This window comes from Onychostoma macrolepis, chromosome 02 (assembly GCF_012432095.1).
Source record: "Onychostoma macrolepis isolate SWU-2019 chromosome 02, ASM1243209v1, whole genome shotgun sequence".
In the NCBI taxonomy this organism is placed as follows: Eukaryota; Metazoa; Chordata; class Actinopteri; order Cypriniformes; family Cyprinidae; genus Onychostoma; species Onychostoma macrolepis.
The window spans coordinates 12333326-12348845 of record NC_081156.1 but is presented as its reverse complement, the minus strand read 5'-3'; the positions used below and the strand labels follow the sequence as shown (position 1 = coordinate 12348845).

The 15520-nt window shown below is 37.2% G+C and overlaps 1 protein-coding gene across 9 annotated transcripts in view; it reads left to right on the top strand.

Moving 5' to 3' along the window:
• Positions 1-3666: 3666 nt before the first annotated feature.
• The window catches only part of ptprfb (protein tyrosine phosphatase receptor type Fb), a 180571-nt gene continuing 168717 nt past the window's right edge, over positions 3667-15520 (top strand). For 5 of the 9 annotated variants that reach the window (XM_058797546.1, XM_058797528.1, XM_058797509.1 and 2 more), the window contains exon 1: positions 3668-4030. The gene's annotated coding sequence lies outside the window, so the exon portion shown is untranslated. Of the gene's footprint in view, positions 4031-15520 lie in introns of all 9 variants that reach the window. The other 4 variants (XM_058797484.1, XM_058797500.1, XM_058797492.1 and 1 more) reach the window with 1 other exon arrangement.

Below are 15520 nucleotides of genomic sequence, written 5' to 3'. Positions count from 1 at the left end.
TTTGGTGTTAGATGCCTAATGTTATTTGTGGCTCTGTGGTTAAAAGATGTTCTGTACAGTTTGAATGATCTCTATCATTCACAGTGAAGATTTTCACCAAATTCTTTCCTAATGAACCTTGCACAGCGTCCACTCAATAAACCGCCAACATGGGTTTTTGTTTTGCCAATGAGGGTCAATAGCTGGACGGGGTGTCTCCAAGTGCCTTCTCTTTTTCAAGACGTTAATGGAGCTCAGCCAAGACCCACAGAGCAGTCCCAGGGGTCGTTCCCAGATATCCGCAATGATACCCAATCTGGCCCCATTAGTGCTCTCTCCACCCATCAAAAACATGACTTCACGAATGCAGAATTAAAAATTAACCATCTCATATCCATTTGCTGATGGCTCCCACAAAAGAACATGAAAAAGCAGATTCCCTCAAGGCTTTCTGGAGAAGAAATGACTCCTGAAACCCTATATGTGGAGGAAAGTCTGACAGTGATAACAGGAACAGAACGGATGAAGTTACTTAAACAGACCCCAATGCTACTGAACTAGGAGTTTGTGCAACAGCTGTCAAATAAAAGATTTGAGTAGCTACAGGCAAGACAAACTTTGCAATGTTAGTTGTGCCAAATTAGGCTCTCATTATATACAATATACTATTACATACAGTATACTTGTTCCTTTATACATGCTAAAGGGAAATGAAAATTCTGTCATTAAATACTCACCCTCATGTCGTTCCAAACCCATAAGACCTTCGTTCATCTTCGGAACACAAATTAAGATTTTTTGATGAAATCTGAGATCTTTCTGACCCTGCATTAACAGCATTGGAACTACCATGTTCAAGGCCCAGAAACACAGTAAAGACATTGTTAAAATAGTCCATGTGACATCTGTAGTTCAACCTTAATTTTATGAAGCTACGAGAATAATTTTTGTGCACAAAGAAAAAAAATAACGACTTTAATCAAGAATGTTTTCTGTATCGGAAAGAAGCATCTCTCGGATTTCATCAAAAATATCTTAATTTGTGTTCTGAAGATGAACGAAGATCTTACGGGTTTGGAACGACATGAGGGTGAATACTTAATGACTGAATTTTCATTTTTAGGTGAACTATCCCTTTAAGAAATCAAACAAATCAAAATGACAATTTTACCATATATTTTGAATGATATGCCTTTGTATGCATTTGATTCCATTCCATTTTATTCTATTAAAAATCAGCCAATTAAAGATGATCCTCACCCACTCCAATGTCATCTCTCACTTGATAATCTGACTGACTTGCACCACTGCCAGACTCTGGAAGTCTTACATTCTTCTCCTTCTTCTGACATCTTCTTCTCACATCAGTGCTGCTCATCTCACTATCAAAAATTCTAGCTTTGATTTTTCAATAACACACCATCAAAGTCACCATATTTTTCGATTTTTACCAGCACACCTCTCCACTCTGTAAAGTTCTCTTGCTCTCCATTTCAAATTTTCAAGTTATAAACTGTATATTTTAATATATAATTATATTAATAATTATATTATATAAAATAATGTAATTATTATTCACTTGGTTCTTGACATGTTCTTCCTGTCACGTTGCATTAAATGCTACAACAGCCACCATAAACAAAAACCTACAGAAAATACTACATTCTCCCAGCATGTTGCTGTAAAATATGTTTTGTATATAGTACGTTTTGTATATAACTGACTGTTGTTTACAGTTACTGATTTCTTACATGGTATTGGGTTCTGACAGCATCTAAATGTACAATATTGGCGGGTGCGGCCAACATTTTGAGAGCCACTTGGTTAAGGGATCTAAAAATCAAATGATTTATCGATACAATTATAAAAGTGCATCTATTCAAATATAAGTTACATATAAACAATGAGACCAGGCTGTTGTGCTAAATATTTGTAGATAATGTATGACTCTTATTTTGGCCAGAAGCGATGGTTAAAAGTTCATCAAGACGTTACTTGATGGACTGGACTCGTGGATTATTGTGATGCTTTTATCAGCTGTTTGAACTCTCATTCTGACGGCATCCATTCACTGCAGATGATCTGTTGGTGAGCAAGTGATGTAAAGCTAAATTTCTTCAAATTTGTTCTGATGAAGAAACAAATTCATCTTGGATGGCCTGAGGCCATATTAATATTCCCATATCAATCCTAAATATCTTTCTAAAATAATTTCTTAAAAAATTTTCATATGCATTTATTTTGGTAAGCAGCCATGCAACAAGAGGGACAGAGTCAGCAGACTTAATGATTCAATCTATACATAGTGACAACCTTCAAACTCATAATTGAAAACAAAAGCTAAGGAGAACATTTGCAGCAGAAAGCCTAAAAACATCATCTGTGAGTACTCTCATGGTTATAGTAACAGTTTTCATTCTTAAAATGTCCCAAACTATTAGATAAAAGGATCCTCCATCATACGGACAGCTTTCTCAGGGGAGCAAATCCCACTAGATAGAATTGATTAATATTTCACATTTCAAAATCACCAACAGTACATCTTAATCCTGAGGTGTGGCAGCCCTTACCTGTCAAGAGGATTCTGTTTTCCATTTCATAACCACACTTTAAGCGAGCTTACCGGTTCAGCTTCTGCCAGGGGACACCAAAACACCCATAGCTGGACCGGAGTGCTAAAACACAAATGCAGCTTTGTTATTTTGATACCATTATGCTATATGATAGATCTGGCCAGACATTTATGCACAGATATGATGATGGCACTGTAAGATATGCTAGCAGCAAATGACAACAAATCCCTCCTTGAGACTTGACCTTGGTTGTATTTTATGCATTTTTCATGTCTAGCCAAGATAGTTACTCTGTAAAATTCAGCAGCCAATAAATAAGTCTTTCCTTGCAATTTCTATTTTACTGGGCATATTCTTGCACCACATTTTCAACAAATAAACACTAAAACCCACTAAAATGACTCTGCCTTAAATTAAAAGAGCATGTAATGGATTCCTTTCAAAAGTGTGTCTGACTACTTTAATGTCTATCCATTATTCACTTTCTCTTGCCTCAGAATTTGGAACTGGACAAATGAGAACTGAGAAGAAAAAGAGAGCACAAGTGTAGAAAATTGTTTCTACATCACTAATATCTGAGAGCAATGAATCTATCTGGCCAAAAATGACAAATGAATAGACTGCTGGACACGATACGTTTCTTAATTTCTAGTAGTTAAAGTTAATCATTCTTTTGAAAGGAAAATTATTCTGGCCGCCTGTAATTATACTGGGATTTATGAAATATTTAATTTAAAGTTATATTAATTAAGTATTTAAATTCATTTAATGATTATTTTACTAAAATTATATAATATTCAAATAATTCGCCCATGGAAAATGTCAACTTCAATAATACCAGTGTTTTGTGTGTGTGTGAGGACTGGGCTGCTGATGGATATTGTAATATAATAGCCCACATTAAAATTATTACATACCATCTTTGATTAGGCCTACATGCATTTTATTTAGGTTAAATCTAATTGCATATCTGGATTGGTTTAGTTTAAACCCCACTAAATACCTGCGTCTCATAAAGCAACCACGACTAATCTAAACGGGGACTGATCTAATCTAATCGATTCGTGAACGGCCGAATGATCACGAATGTTTCCGAAAATGCGCGCTAGCAACCTGTAAACCAGCCAGCCAGGCAGGCAGGCAGGGAGGGAGACAGACAGCGTGATTGAGGGGGACTGTAGGCAGGCAGACCAGCAGAGAGTCTCCGAGCGCTCTGGAGCAGAAGTCCGTGAGACACAAACTCTGGATTCATAACAATAGAAGCTTTTCCACTCTACCGTAGTTATAGAAACCAGTCTCAGTAACGGGATTATAACAGCCGCGTGGCACATTAGTAAAGGAAGAGTCGTTACTCTGTGGAATCAAAGAATTTTCCAGTCGATTTTAAAAGTGGATTTGTACGTGGCCAACTGAACTGGGTGAAACGAGCGGTTGCCGTGCACGGAAAGAAATGCAAACCGCGGCGGAACGGAGAGACGGTGAGTTCAACGCGTTTCCTTCTTCGTTCGGTCTTGTTAATGACACTTGCTTTGCATAAAGCAGTACTTTGAAGGTGATTATTATTTGCATTAATGAGCAAGCCTCTCAGCCACGAGGTTTGGAGCGATCGCGAAATTCTAGTATTTCTAGTTAGAGAAACTAACGGGTGAGTTGACGTCGGCTAAGCTAGTGTACTAGCTAACCGAGCGATTTAAAAACTTGCAGATCTTTAGTTTAGGGTGCTTTACACACGAGACCACTGTATACGAGTTCCTCTCCCAGAATAGCAAGTAATAAGCAAGACTGATTATATTTTCTTGCTGTGACTCTCATTTTAGTGCCTCGTGGTCTAAGAGCAAGAGCAAGTGCAGAGCGCAATGTAGTTCTGTCATGCAAATGAACTAATGATGACTTGAGAAGTTGAACTATTGACCACATGTATTCTATAATACCCGGCGCATATTTTCTCGGGTAAAAGACAAACGTACAGAACAAGTGTTCTGGAGGACATTCTTATGTCATTACTAGGCTGGCCGTGAGCGAGCTCACTTCTCCGAAGATGCTTCATCTCATGTAAAATATGCCACATATTAGTGTTGTGCAATCGTGTTAATGTTTTGTTTACTTATTCATACATTTGAACTGATTCAGTCTGGTGTGATTATGAAAAAAGCGTACAGAAATTAATTCCTAACACGTACATGGACAAGATTTAGTGCATATTTTTTTTCAAGATGCCACCGTCTGTGGATGAGCGTGCATATTTTAAAACGCACACTCCCACATAGATATTATTCAAACATATTGGTCTTTTTTGCAGTTTTCACCAAAACGTAGCCGTAGGCTGCCTTTAAAGACGATGTCTGCGGAGTTCAGTATTTCTAATCGCATTAAAATCAAACATCGCTACATTGCATAATGAGTTTGTACATGTTTCCAAATTGTAATATTTTACGGAACAGTTCAAACTAACACTTACATCCATACTGCTCTTTTAGAAAGTATTATTTGACCTGGTTTTGGAGATATTTTGGTGGGGCTTCACAGAAATGTGTCAGTGAGATTTAAATGAGAAGTAAAGCTCGTGCGTGTTAAACGCTAGTTCACCTCAAAATCCTTTATTTACTCACATTTATGTTGTTCGCATCTTTACGACTTTATTTTTTACCCTTGTACCACAAAAGGATATTTTCTGCAGAATAGCAGTCTTGTACCTTTCAATTTCATAGCATCCTATTTCCAGACGTTGGAAATGGTGACTGAGGCTGCCAGTCTCTTACATTATGCCTAACAGCTTCTGTTGTAAAAGAAAGGAAGACATGGAGGTTTAAAACAACATGAGAGTGAATAAATGATGACAGACTTTTAATTTGTGAGTGAACTGTCCCTTTAACATCGCTCATGCAGCAGAACAATACCACTCTTGTTATGCTATAGACATTATGCATTATTTGTTACGCTGGTTTTGTTGCCCTTTCCCAGGTTCTTCCACACAGCAATTCTGTACGTCAGGAGTTATTTTAAGAAGGGAGCCTATAATATACATGACCATACGTGAACACTGCGGGCAAGGCTTTCAACAGTCCAGAGTTTTTATTGATTAAAAGCAAACAAACAAACAAACAAACAAGCATATATAAGGAACTTCAGAGTGCTTATGAAGCATGTCGGCAATATCAAATGATCTGGAAGAGCTCAAGAACAAGTTTCGTGCAATTGCATCAGAAGTCAGGAATGATTTGGCCAAAGACAACATCGTTTTCTTGATCCTGTGCAGTCTTCTGGTACTACTGTTCGTTTTGTCTGTGTAATTAGTTTAATATTCTGTCAGTTCTGGATTTGTTCATAAAGACAGAACGGCTCCTCAGGCTAAAGGCTGGCTGGAGAAAATTTGTGGTCTGTATTTTGACAGGCATTAAGATGAACTGACAATATCGCCCCCAGTTGCACACGTGTGATTGGATCACAAGCACATTTATGTCATTGTATTTGTTGCTTTGGTGAATGACTGAATAATACAGTCAATCATTGTGACCTGCTAAAGTAAAATCTAATCCAAAAAAAGATGTGTCTGAAAAGGATTTTGTGGATACATTAAAGTGACCCTATTATGGATTTTTGAAAATTACCTTTCATGCAGTGTGTAACATAGCTCGAAGTGAATGAAAACATCCTGCAAAGTTTTAAATCTGAAAGTGCACCTTGTATAAAGTTATTGAAACGAGTAGTTTTTAAAACGAATCCCAAGCTGTTTCATGTTGACCTCAACATGAAACATTTGCATATTGCCCGCCCACTTGTGTGCACAGGCCTGGGAAAACTAGATTTTTCTCATTGGTCTGAATGAAAATGCAAATTCATTCTTTGCCACTAGGTGCTGCTTTTGGAGCGTTAAAAGCTTACAAACACTGCTTTAAATGAAATCGACCAATCACCGCAGATTAGTGTCACGCAAAGGAAGGGTTTGGAAAAATGAATCGCTGAACGAATCGTTGGGCAAAAAAGGGCAAAAATAAATGCATATTATAAGAAAATGAAAGTGTTTTTTGATCTTGCATGCATGTCAACCTGTTGTTGGGGACTCCCAAAACCAAAATATGAACCTTTCATAACCTATAATGGGGCACTTTAACTGTAGGTCAGCATGTTTTACATTAATAATGTAAGAGTCATGGCAGGTGTCAGTAAAGAGCATGAAACCATAGCAGATGCCCTGTAAGCAAGATACACAGTTGTTTCAAATGGATCTTTGAGTATTTTTAGCAGTTTTGTTTGTCAATATGATCTGGCATCTTCCACCCTCTATACCTATTTTATTATGGTAGAGGGAACTAATTGGCACGGTCCAAATGCTCGGCCCGCTGTTGCCACATGCTGAAAAGCCACTTGGTGCAAACTTCCCCCTTGCTGACGCTGTCTTATGGTTTCCATATGCGCTGAATTTGGGTAATTTCAGGGCCTGGGCTCTAATGAGAGATTTTATTTCTGTAATGCATCGGTTGTGGTGTCGGGGATCAACATTTATAGGACTCATATCTGGGAACTGAGAGCCTTTTGGACTTCTTAGTGGCACATTGGGCTCTGGCATGGGAATACACAGTTTTTTTTATTTAAACAATTCAGCCTAGTCAACACTTTTAAGGAGTCATGTGGCACAGTCAGTGTGGTCGAAATATTTTCAGTGTTGTAAAAGTTTCAGAAAGTTTTTAGGAAAGTTCTGTTCACTCCAAGAAGGTCACGAGCACCTGAATAAAAGACAAAGCTTTAAAAGACTACATTTAATTGCTTTGCCCTTGAACACAGGGGTTTCTTTCTTGCTTCACTTGCAGGACCCCGTAGTATATAAAAACGGCTTATTTAGACACCTTTTTATACTGTTCAGTATATTATAAATATGTGTGCAATTAATTTTAGTGTATAATAATAAATGAATATTTTCTTTATTTCAAATGTATTTAAAATTCCATACTGTCTCTCCATCTGGTGTTACTCCATGTGGTAAAAGTCAACAAATAAAAAAGTAGGCCTAGGCTATATCTGACTTTTGCTTTTTTGATTAAATAAAATTTTCTGCAATGTTTCAAAATGAATCACATGGACTTGATCATGAATCCTTACAAACATGAGTTAACTATTCCTTTAAAGCGATCATCATTTGTACACTTCACTTATGGCCTTTTAACTTTGCTTTAACGTTGCTCACTTTCGTTTGGAGCCCTATGACCCTACTAATGCCAGTTGGAAGTCACCCATTGTGTTTTCTCTACCCAAGTTGCTGTCATTTTGAAATGAAAAAGTTTTCATAATTCTCAGCCTCTTCAGTGTTTAGAGGCCTGTGAAGAAGTTGAGTGTCTGGAAGCTAATTCTGTAGTAATTTGGCTGCTGATTGAAAACAGGTTCTCCATTAGTGGGCCTGCTGGTGGCATTATAAACCATTTACACCACAGTTTTATGGGACATCTCCATTTAACGAAAAGTGGAAACAGACTTTGGCCCAGAAACGGCCCAGACCCTTTATAAGAACGGTAGCTGAGCCTATTTTGAAGAGCCCCCCCATGTTTTAAGTTCTACATTATTTGCTTAAGTTACACCTTTGATGGTTTATGTTGAGAGGTAATTGGATAGGCTCTGCTCTGATTTATTTTGGAGAGTATCTGAGCAAAGAAAGAGGCCTTACTCGGCAAATTGTACTTTTGAAAGCCAGCTCTGTTATTGTTTCCATTTTGTTCACAAGTGAAAGCCTATTCTTTTGACGGTTGTTGATATCGGTGCTTACAATTCTTAGGCCTATATGTGTGTGATATTTGATCATAATTCGGTGTTTGACACCAAAAATAAAATATGACCTCTTTTATGGCTCATGCTATGGCTGGACAGTATGACAGTATAAAAAATACCAACCAATGCCGTTTATGGTTGCAACTTTCCAGGTTCATAAAAATGTTGCAACTTGCATGTTAATAAACAGTGCAACTGATTTGTGGTCACATGTTTGCAAATGTGCATTTAATGACTCTTTGCATCCTTACTCCTGGCTCGATCGGCCATATTTGCAATGCATCACTATTTGTAGTTATTGCATAATGTGAAGCAGCTGTTTATGCACTGATGCTAGGCCTTCATCTAAATACCAGTTGAGATGAAGACACCCTTTTTATCTTCTTTTTTTCAAATATTTAATTTTAATAAAGATTATTTGAGATGTTTTTTTTAAACAACATATCACAATGTAGCTATTTTTGCTGGAAATTCAGCACGTACTTGTATATGTGGTTTACAGGGACTCTCTTTAGATGTAATGGTTTTTATACTGAGCTAATCAGGTTGTCTGTTCCTTAACTCTAACCCCAATGTCCATTTTTTTTAATACTGTACATTATAATGAATTGATGCTTAAATTTACTTGTTGCGCTTAACTTATTTTTTTGTTTAATTTTTAATTTATTTAGACAAAATAGTATAGAATTTTATTTAGTTGATTTATTGGACATTGCCTTTACATAAAAAAATATTTATAAATGTATCATATTTTCTAACACTTTAATATTTCTAGATATTACTCCTACCATTATACCGCCCACCCCTAGCTCTTGTAGAGCACCGATGACGCCACAGGCCATGTCCAGTTTGTGGTTTTGCGTGTGACTTATTAGATTAGTGCGTTAGTCACCGGGCCCCGTCACCATTGTGGTGGCTCCATTAGGCAGAAGAACGTGTCCAAGGTACAATTACTGCCAGAGAGTCGTGTGAAGGTGACCTCCCCCTCCATATCCTAATCCAAACACGCAGACACACGTACACAGTTTCCCTCGCTGTCTTTGTTGATTCACTTCTTGCTACTCTTTTCTGTCACTGCGATTTTCAATAATCCAATAAACTTAGGCAGCCACTTGTCATATTGACATGCATGTGGTCCTGTGCGCTGTCACTCAGGAAGATGAATGTAGAGGGAGTTGCGAGTCGCAATACTGATAGAGAGGATTCTTTAACGTTTATGCGGCATTAATGGCCTTGTGTGTTTAACAATTAAAAAATGTGCTGTGGGCTCCTTTGAATATTGATAAGGGAGACTCTTGTGCAGCTCTGTTTAGATTACTGTGACGTGCAGTTGTTGTGGTGTAGGTGGGTTGACTTTCAAACAGTGATTTGGATTGCAGTGCTTGTTTTTAAGCATTACTGCGGCATCAGAGCTAAGATATTCACAAAACCAATAATAGTCTGTAGAACACATTATATAGAGGCCAATTCTGTCAAACAGGACAGATCGGTGTAAGTGGGAGGAGACGTCCTACTTGTGAAAATATGAATTGGAGAATTGGGAATGGAAGTTCCCCCTTTAAAAAGAGCTACTTTACCCTGTTGATAGATTGGTTACTCAAAACCAGTGGTTCTCAACCTTTTAAGGAGCTTTCGCACCAGAGGAACCATTTCATAGTTCCTAGAACTATTGGCGAATGTACCTGCTTTTTGGCGTGTTCGCACCGCAGGAACGAGGAATGTATTTAGTTCTAGGAACTTCATTTGGGGAACTAAATTAGCTCCTGCTTCAGAGTAGGGTCTAAAACAGTTCTGTAGGAACAAGTGTACACCGATTGGCTAAAGGCACTGTTTTAATGATGTCTTTACTACCTTACCGTGTCAGTTGCGTTGCTGTCTATGCAGGGTCAGAAAGCTCTTGGATTTCATTAAAATGATCTTAATTTGTGTTCCAAAGATGAATGATGGTCTTACAGTTTTGGAATGATGTGAGGGTAAGTAATTAGTGACAGAATTTTTGGGTGAACTATCCCTTTAAGTCTGTGGTCTTCAGCAGTTTTAAAATCGATGAAGATTTGAAAATAATCTATTTTGTCCAAAGTCTCTAGATATGACTCGGGTCAGTTTCGCAATGCAAGTCTTCAGTGTAAAGACTTTATTCTCATTTGCTTGGTTAATCAATATTGGCATTCACTATGTTGGGATGGTTTAGTGAAGTAATTGGGCATAATTGCAGTCTAGCTTCAAATCAAAAGGTCAGCACTGGCCAGCTGCTCTGAAACAAATCTGTGTTTGTTTTATTTTAGCGAACATTGTGTTTTTTGCTCAGCAAAAATACCTCTGCTAGCACTTTCTCCTCTCACTGGATGGTCACTTCTGGAGTGAACTGTGGAATATTCTCAATTCATCCTGACTGAATGTAGAAAACAAGTCAGTTTTCTGTCAGCCATTATAGAAATAAATCTTCCACAAAACATACAGCAAATGCTTCAGTAGTGTTGAAGGGAGCTAGGTGCTATCTTAAGCTGTTTTTAAAGGGTATTGGCAGGCTTTGTAGTTTTTGATGGAAATGGTTTAGATTTTTTTTGTGTGTGTCCCATTGAGTGCAGTCTCCAGACTGTATCATGAGGACAAGAGGAAGCAGCGTGCAGGAGAACGGGAAGATGCAGTTCTGGCACTTCATCTTCCCACTGGTGTGCCAGATGGAGAAGACCGAGGGAGTCCTGGCATAGAGGGGGTGCTGGTGACTGTGCCCAACCATCACAGAAGGGCTCCCCCCTCTTTCCAACTGTGTCTGTCCTCTGGACAAAGACAAGAAGAGCCCATTTAAACAGAAAAGCAACCGTGGCAAAATGATGGATGGTTTTTCATGTACGTGAAATTTGTATTCAAAGACTGAGCTCTGCAGAAACTCATTTGGTTCAAATATATATAAACATGACTAGCCTATTTTTTTAGGGCTCAAAATAAAGATGACCTTGTGTTAGTCCTAAATGCAGCAGTAGGTACTATGTATTATAACCCTTTTATTTGAATAATAAATTAAATGAGCAACAGTATTTTTGACTCAAAGCTAGTGAAATACTGGTCCAATTGGGTGAGCAAGCAAAATAATTTTTGTTGAGCTGTGATTAATATGTTTGTTACTATAACTGCTTTAGAGCAGATAAAGGAAGCGCAACTTACTTTAGTGGAAGCATGTTTCAAGCCAAGACATGATTATAATGCTTTGTTTCATCTTTTGCTCTGTAATTACTGTAATGCACTTGCAGACAGCCAAACTTTGAGACTTTCTGGATTCTATTGATTTCGTATTTTTGAGCTACTGTCATAATCATTTCATAAACCGCAAGTGATGTTGTGGTCAAACTGTATGTCTGGAAACTCTATGCCGGATGTCTCTCACTCATACTGAAGGACTGGACTGTTTCTCAGAAAGCCATGATTGGATTTAATCCAGACGTTAACAGGAAGCAAATGACTCTCATAAAATTAACCAAGGTAAAGCAATAAGAAATTCATAAAGACTCTGTCAGAATCTTGTTCCTGGGATGTCTGTATGCCAGTATGTTTTTCCCACAGAATATCTGAGAGTTTCTTGTAACATTATGTCAGATATATGTGTTTCTGAAATTATGCATACTATATGGACCCATTGATCTCTTTTATGGCTATTTCACATCCATGAGGAACTATTGGAAGTCTACAGATGCATTGCAGCAATACATTTGGAGAGTGCACTGGATTTTAATATACAGTGAAAGGTACCTGACGAGGAGTAGATTTATTCTCAGACAACAATATAAGAAAGGTAAAGAGAATCAGACCAGCAGAGGACAAAAGGGAGAGGCTGTAAGGAGTGCAGTGCCACCACCTCCCAGGAAACAACAAATAAATGCAGACGCTCAGAATTGTCACCTCAGCATGTGGAGTATTAGTCACAGCTGACCACCTAATGTGCTCAAGCCATGGTCCAAATCAGAGTAAAGCACAAAAAGTTGAATGTGACAGATACCTTCTTCTAGTTTGAACGCCTGCAATAAGTTGATTAGTTAAAATGATAACTGAAAGAGGTGTCAGAAATCATTAGCACTTCTATTAACCTGACAGCCCACCATTATTAGTTGCATGAGAGAGGCCAGAAATTATTGTTAAAATGGTAGTTCACTTATAAGTGTCATATGCTCACCCTCATGTCGTTCCATACCTGTAGGCTGTGTAGCACAACAGGAAAAATTCTGAGGAATCTTCATGCTGTTTTTAATACGTCAATGTTCATAGTGACGTCTGTTAAGCTCCAAAAGGAAGATCCAAGAAACACCATAAAAATATAGTCAATATGACTTATACCTGTACATGATGCTCTCTGCCATATCTTTCAAATACAGATATGGCTCTGTAATGTTACATACTGTGAGAATATTACATTTAAGATAAATAATACATGACCGTTCAAAAGTGGGGTCTGTAAACTTTTTTTTTTAATGAATTGAAATGATTTTTGAAAGAAGTCTCTAATGCTTAGCATGGCTGCATTTATTTGATCAAAATACAGTAAAAACGGTAACACTTTACAATAAGGTTCATTAGTTAACATTAGTTAACAACATTAGTAAACATGAACTAAGAATGAACAATACTTCTACAGCATTTATTAATATTAGTTAATATTAATTTCAGCATTTACTAATGCATAATTAAAATCACAAGTTGTGTTTGTTAACATTAGTTAATGCACTGTGAGCTAACATGAATAAACAATGAACAACTGTATTTTCATTAACTAACATTAACAAAGAATAATGAATAGTGTAATAAATGCATTGTTGAATGTTTGTTCATGTTAGTTAATACATTAACTAATATTGACAAATGACACCTTATTGTAAAGTGTTACCGTAAAAACAAATATTTCATCAATCAAATACTATTACAATTTTAAAATAACTGTTAAAATAAGCCTATTTTAAAATGCAATTTATTCCTTTATTCCATGGGCTGTCTGAATACTGGATTCTGAAAACCGTTTAATGCACAGGTAGTTCAAAGTCAGTTTAATCACCTTTCTATATTAATGCGCTGCTTTAATTGATGCACACTTATCAACACACATCACTCGTGCACACACACGGAGAGAGAGAGAGAGTGAGTTCGAAGATCGCAGATTGCGCCGCACACACTCATAAACTTGTTGTCAACGCTTCCCCGCGATTTTTATTAATAAAATAGATACTAGATTGCTACCTTATATTCCTCAGCAACGATGGTAAAATGACTGTTTTTGAAGTAATTGTTTGTAGAGAGAGACGTGCGCAGACGCAGGTAATACACACACAACTGTCATCTCTCTCTTGATCAATAATGAATTGAAATACATTCTATAATTCATTCAAATAAATGTGATGATTGTGATCTTACTGCACTATTTCATCTCTGAGTCTGATTTGAAGCGTGCGGAATGGTGAGCTAGCCTTAACTGACGAAAATAACTCATTTTTACCCATTCGATCAAATAATACGCTGCAAAGAGCAATACTAGTTTTAACTTGGCAAATGATCATGGAATAAGCGGGATAATCAACGACTAGCCATGCATTAAAGGATTTTAAATGCACTCCGCTTTGCGTCGGGTGGTTCTTTGCCTCCACGTCGGCATTTAAAATCCTTTAATGCACGGCTAGCCATTGATTATCCCTTACTTATTCCGGTCTTCAGTGTCACATGATCCTTCAGAATTCATTCTAATATGCTGATTTGGTGCTCAGAAAACATTTATTATTATTATCTATGTTGAAAACAGTTGTGCTGCTTAATGTTTTTGTGAAAACCATGATACATTTTTTCAGGACACTTCATGAATATAAATAACATAATTTACATGAGTTACAAATTATTTTATTGCAAATTAATGTCTTATACTATCACTTTGATAAATGTAATGATTGCTGGATAGTAAAAAAAAAACATACCCCAAACATTTGAGTGATATGTCTGGACATGTAAATTATTTAATGATAAGTGCTAACAGAGGGGATGATAAACCTAGTTAGTAGGTAGAGATGAGGGCCATTCGGCCGCTCTCCTAAAAGTTTGTGATAAATGAGCCGGGCTTGTGGGTCTCTCAGGCTGAAAGGAATTGGTGGCATTATCTCTTGCAAATAGGTTTGAAAATGCTTTAGGCCACAAAGAAACTCTGATTTATTACCCGAGATATTGTAAGTCGTTAGCTCCAATCTCTTTCATGGGTGTGTATACTTTTTTTCCTTCCAGCCCTCAAGACTGCATCTAAAATCACAAATAAACATAATTGTTTTGCCCTGTTTTATCATAGAAATTCATTTCTGCATAATCGTTTCAGTTAAAACTGTATTTTTTAGGAAGTAGCCATTTGCTTTTTTTCTCAGCATGTCTCTCACATTCGTGACCTTTTTATTGCACGTCTCAGTTTTATTAGTCACCTCTCCCCCCCCCTCCATCTCTGCTATTAAATCCTCTGCTGTCATGCATGCACTAATCCAAATCTTTCCTTTCTTCTCTACTCACTTTATCTTTCCGTTGCTATAGGAAACTGCACTTCATAATCATTCTCATGGAAATGAAAATCGGCTCCTATAATGAGAACGGAAGGAATATCAATAGGGTGGTCAGTGTTTTGCTTGCATATAGGCTGCATTCATAGCAGACTATTAGACATTTTCAGTCACACTGGAAAAGTTCTACTACTGTTTCCAGTTATTCTAGTCCTTATACTGAGAAACTGTACAGTAATGAACTGAAGAGAATACATGTGGCCTTTCAGTTAAAGCTGCTGCAGTGTTGGATGCTGGTAGATTACTTTCTGTTCTCCCAGCGTAATGTGCAGAGACAGCTACAAGTAAACCGCTCTTAACTTGGTTTCTGAGACAAGTTTAAACTCTCTGTTTGTTTGAGCAGCCTGACATGTGAGTTTGGAGTGAGTTCAGAAAATAGAGTGCAACAGTCGGGTTCTGCGGGTAAAAATCCCATTCATTGTCTTCATATGGGAAATAATTTTAATGATAACCTATTAACCTGTAAAGACAGACCTGTTGTGAGCACACCAAAAGAGCTTTGTCCACTCCTGTGAAGAACTATGAATGACATAATTGAGTAATCTCTCTACGCTATCAAAATACTTAAATATTTGTGTGTATGTATATGTGTATATATGTATATATATATATATATATATATATATATATATATATATATAT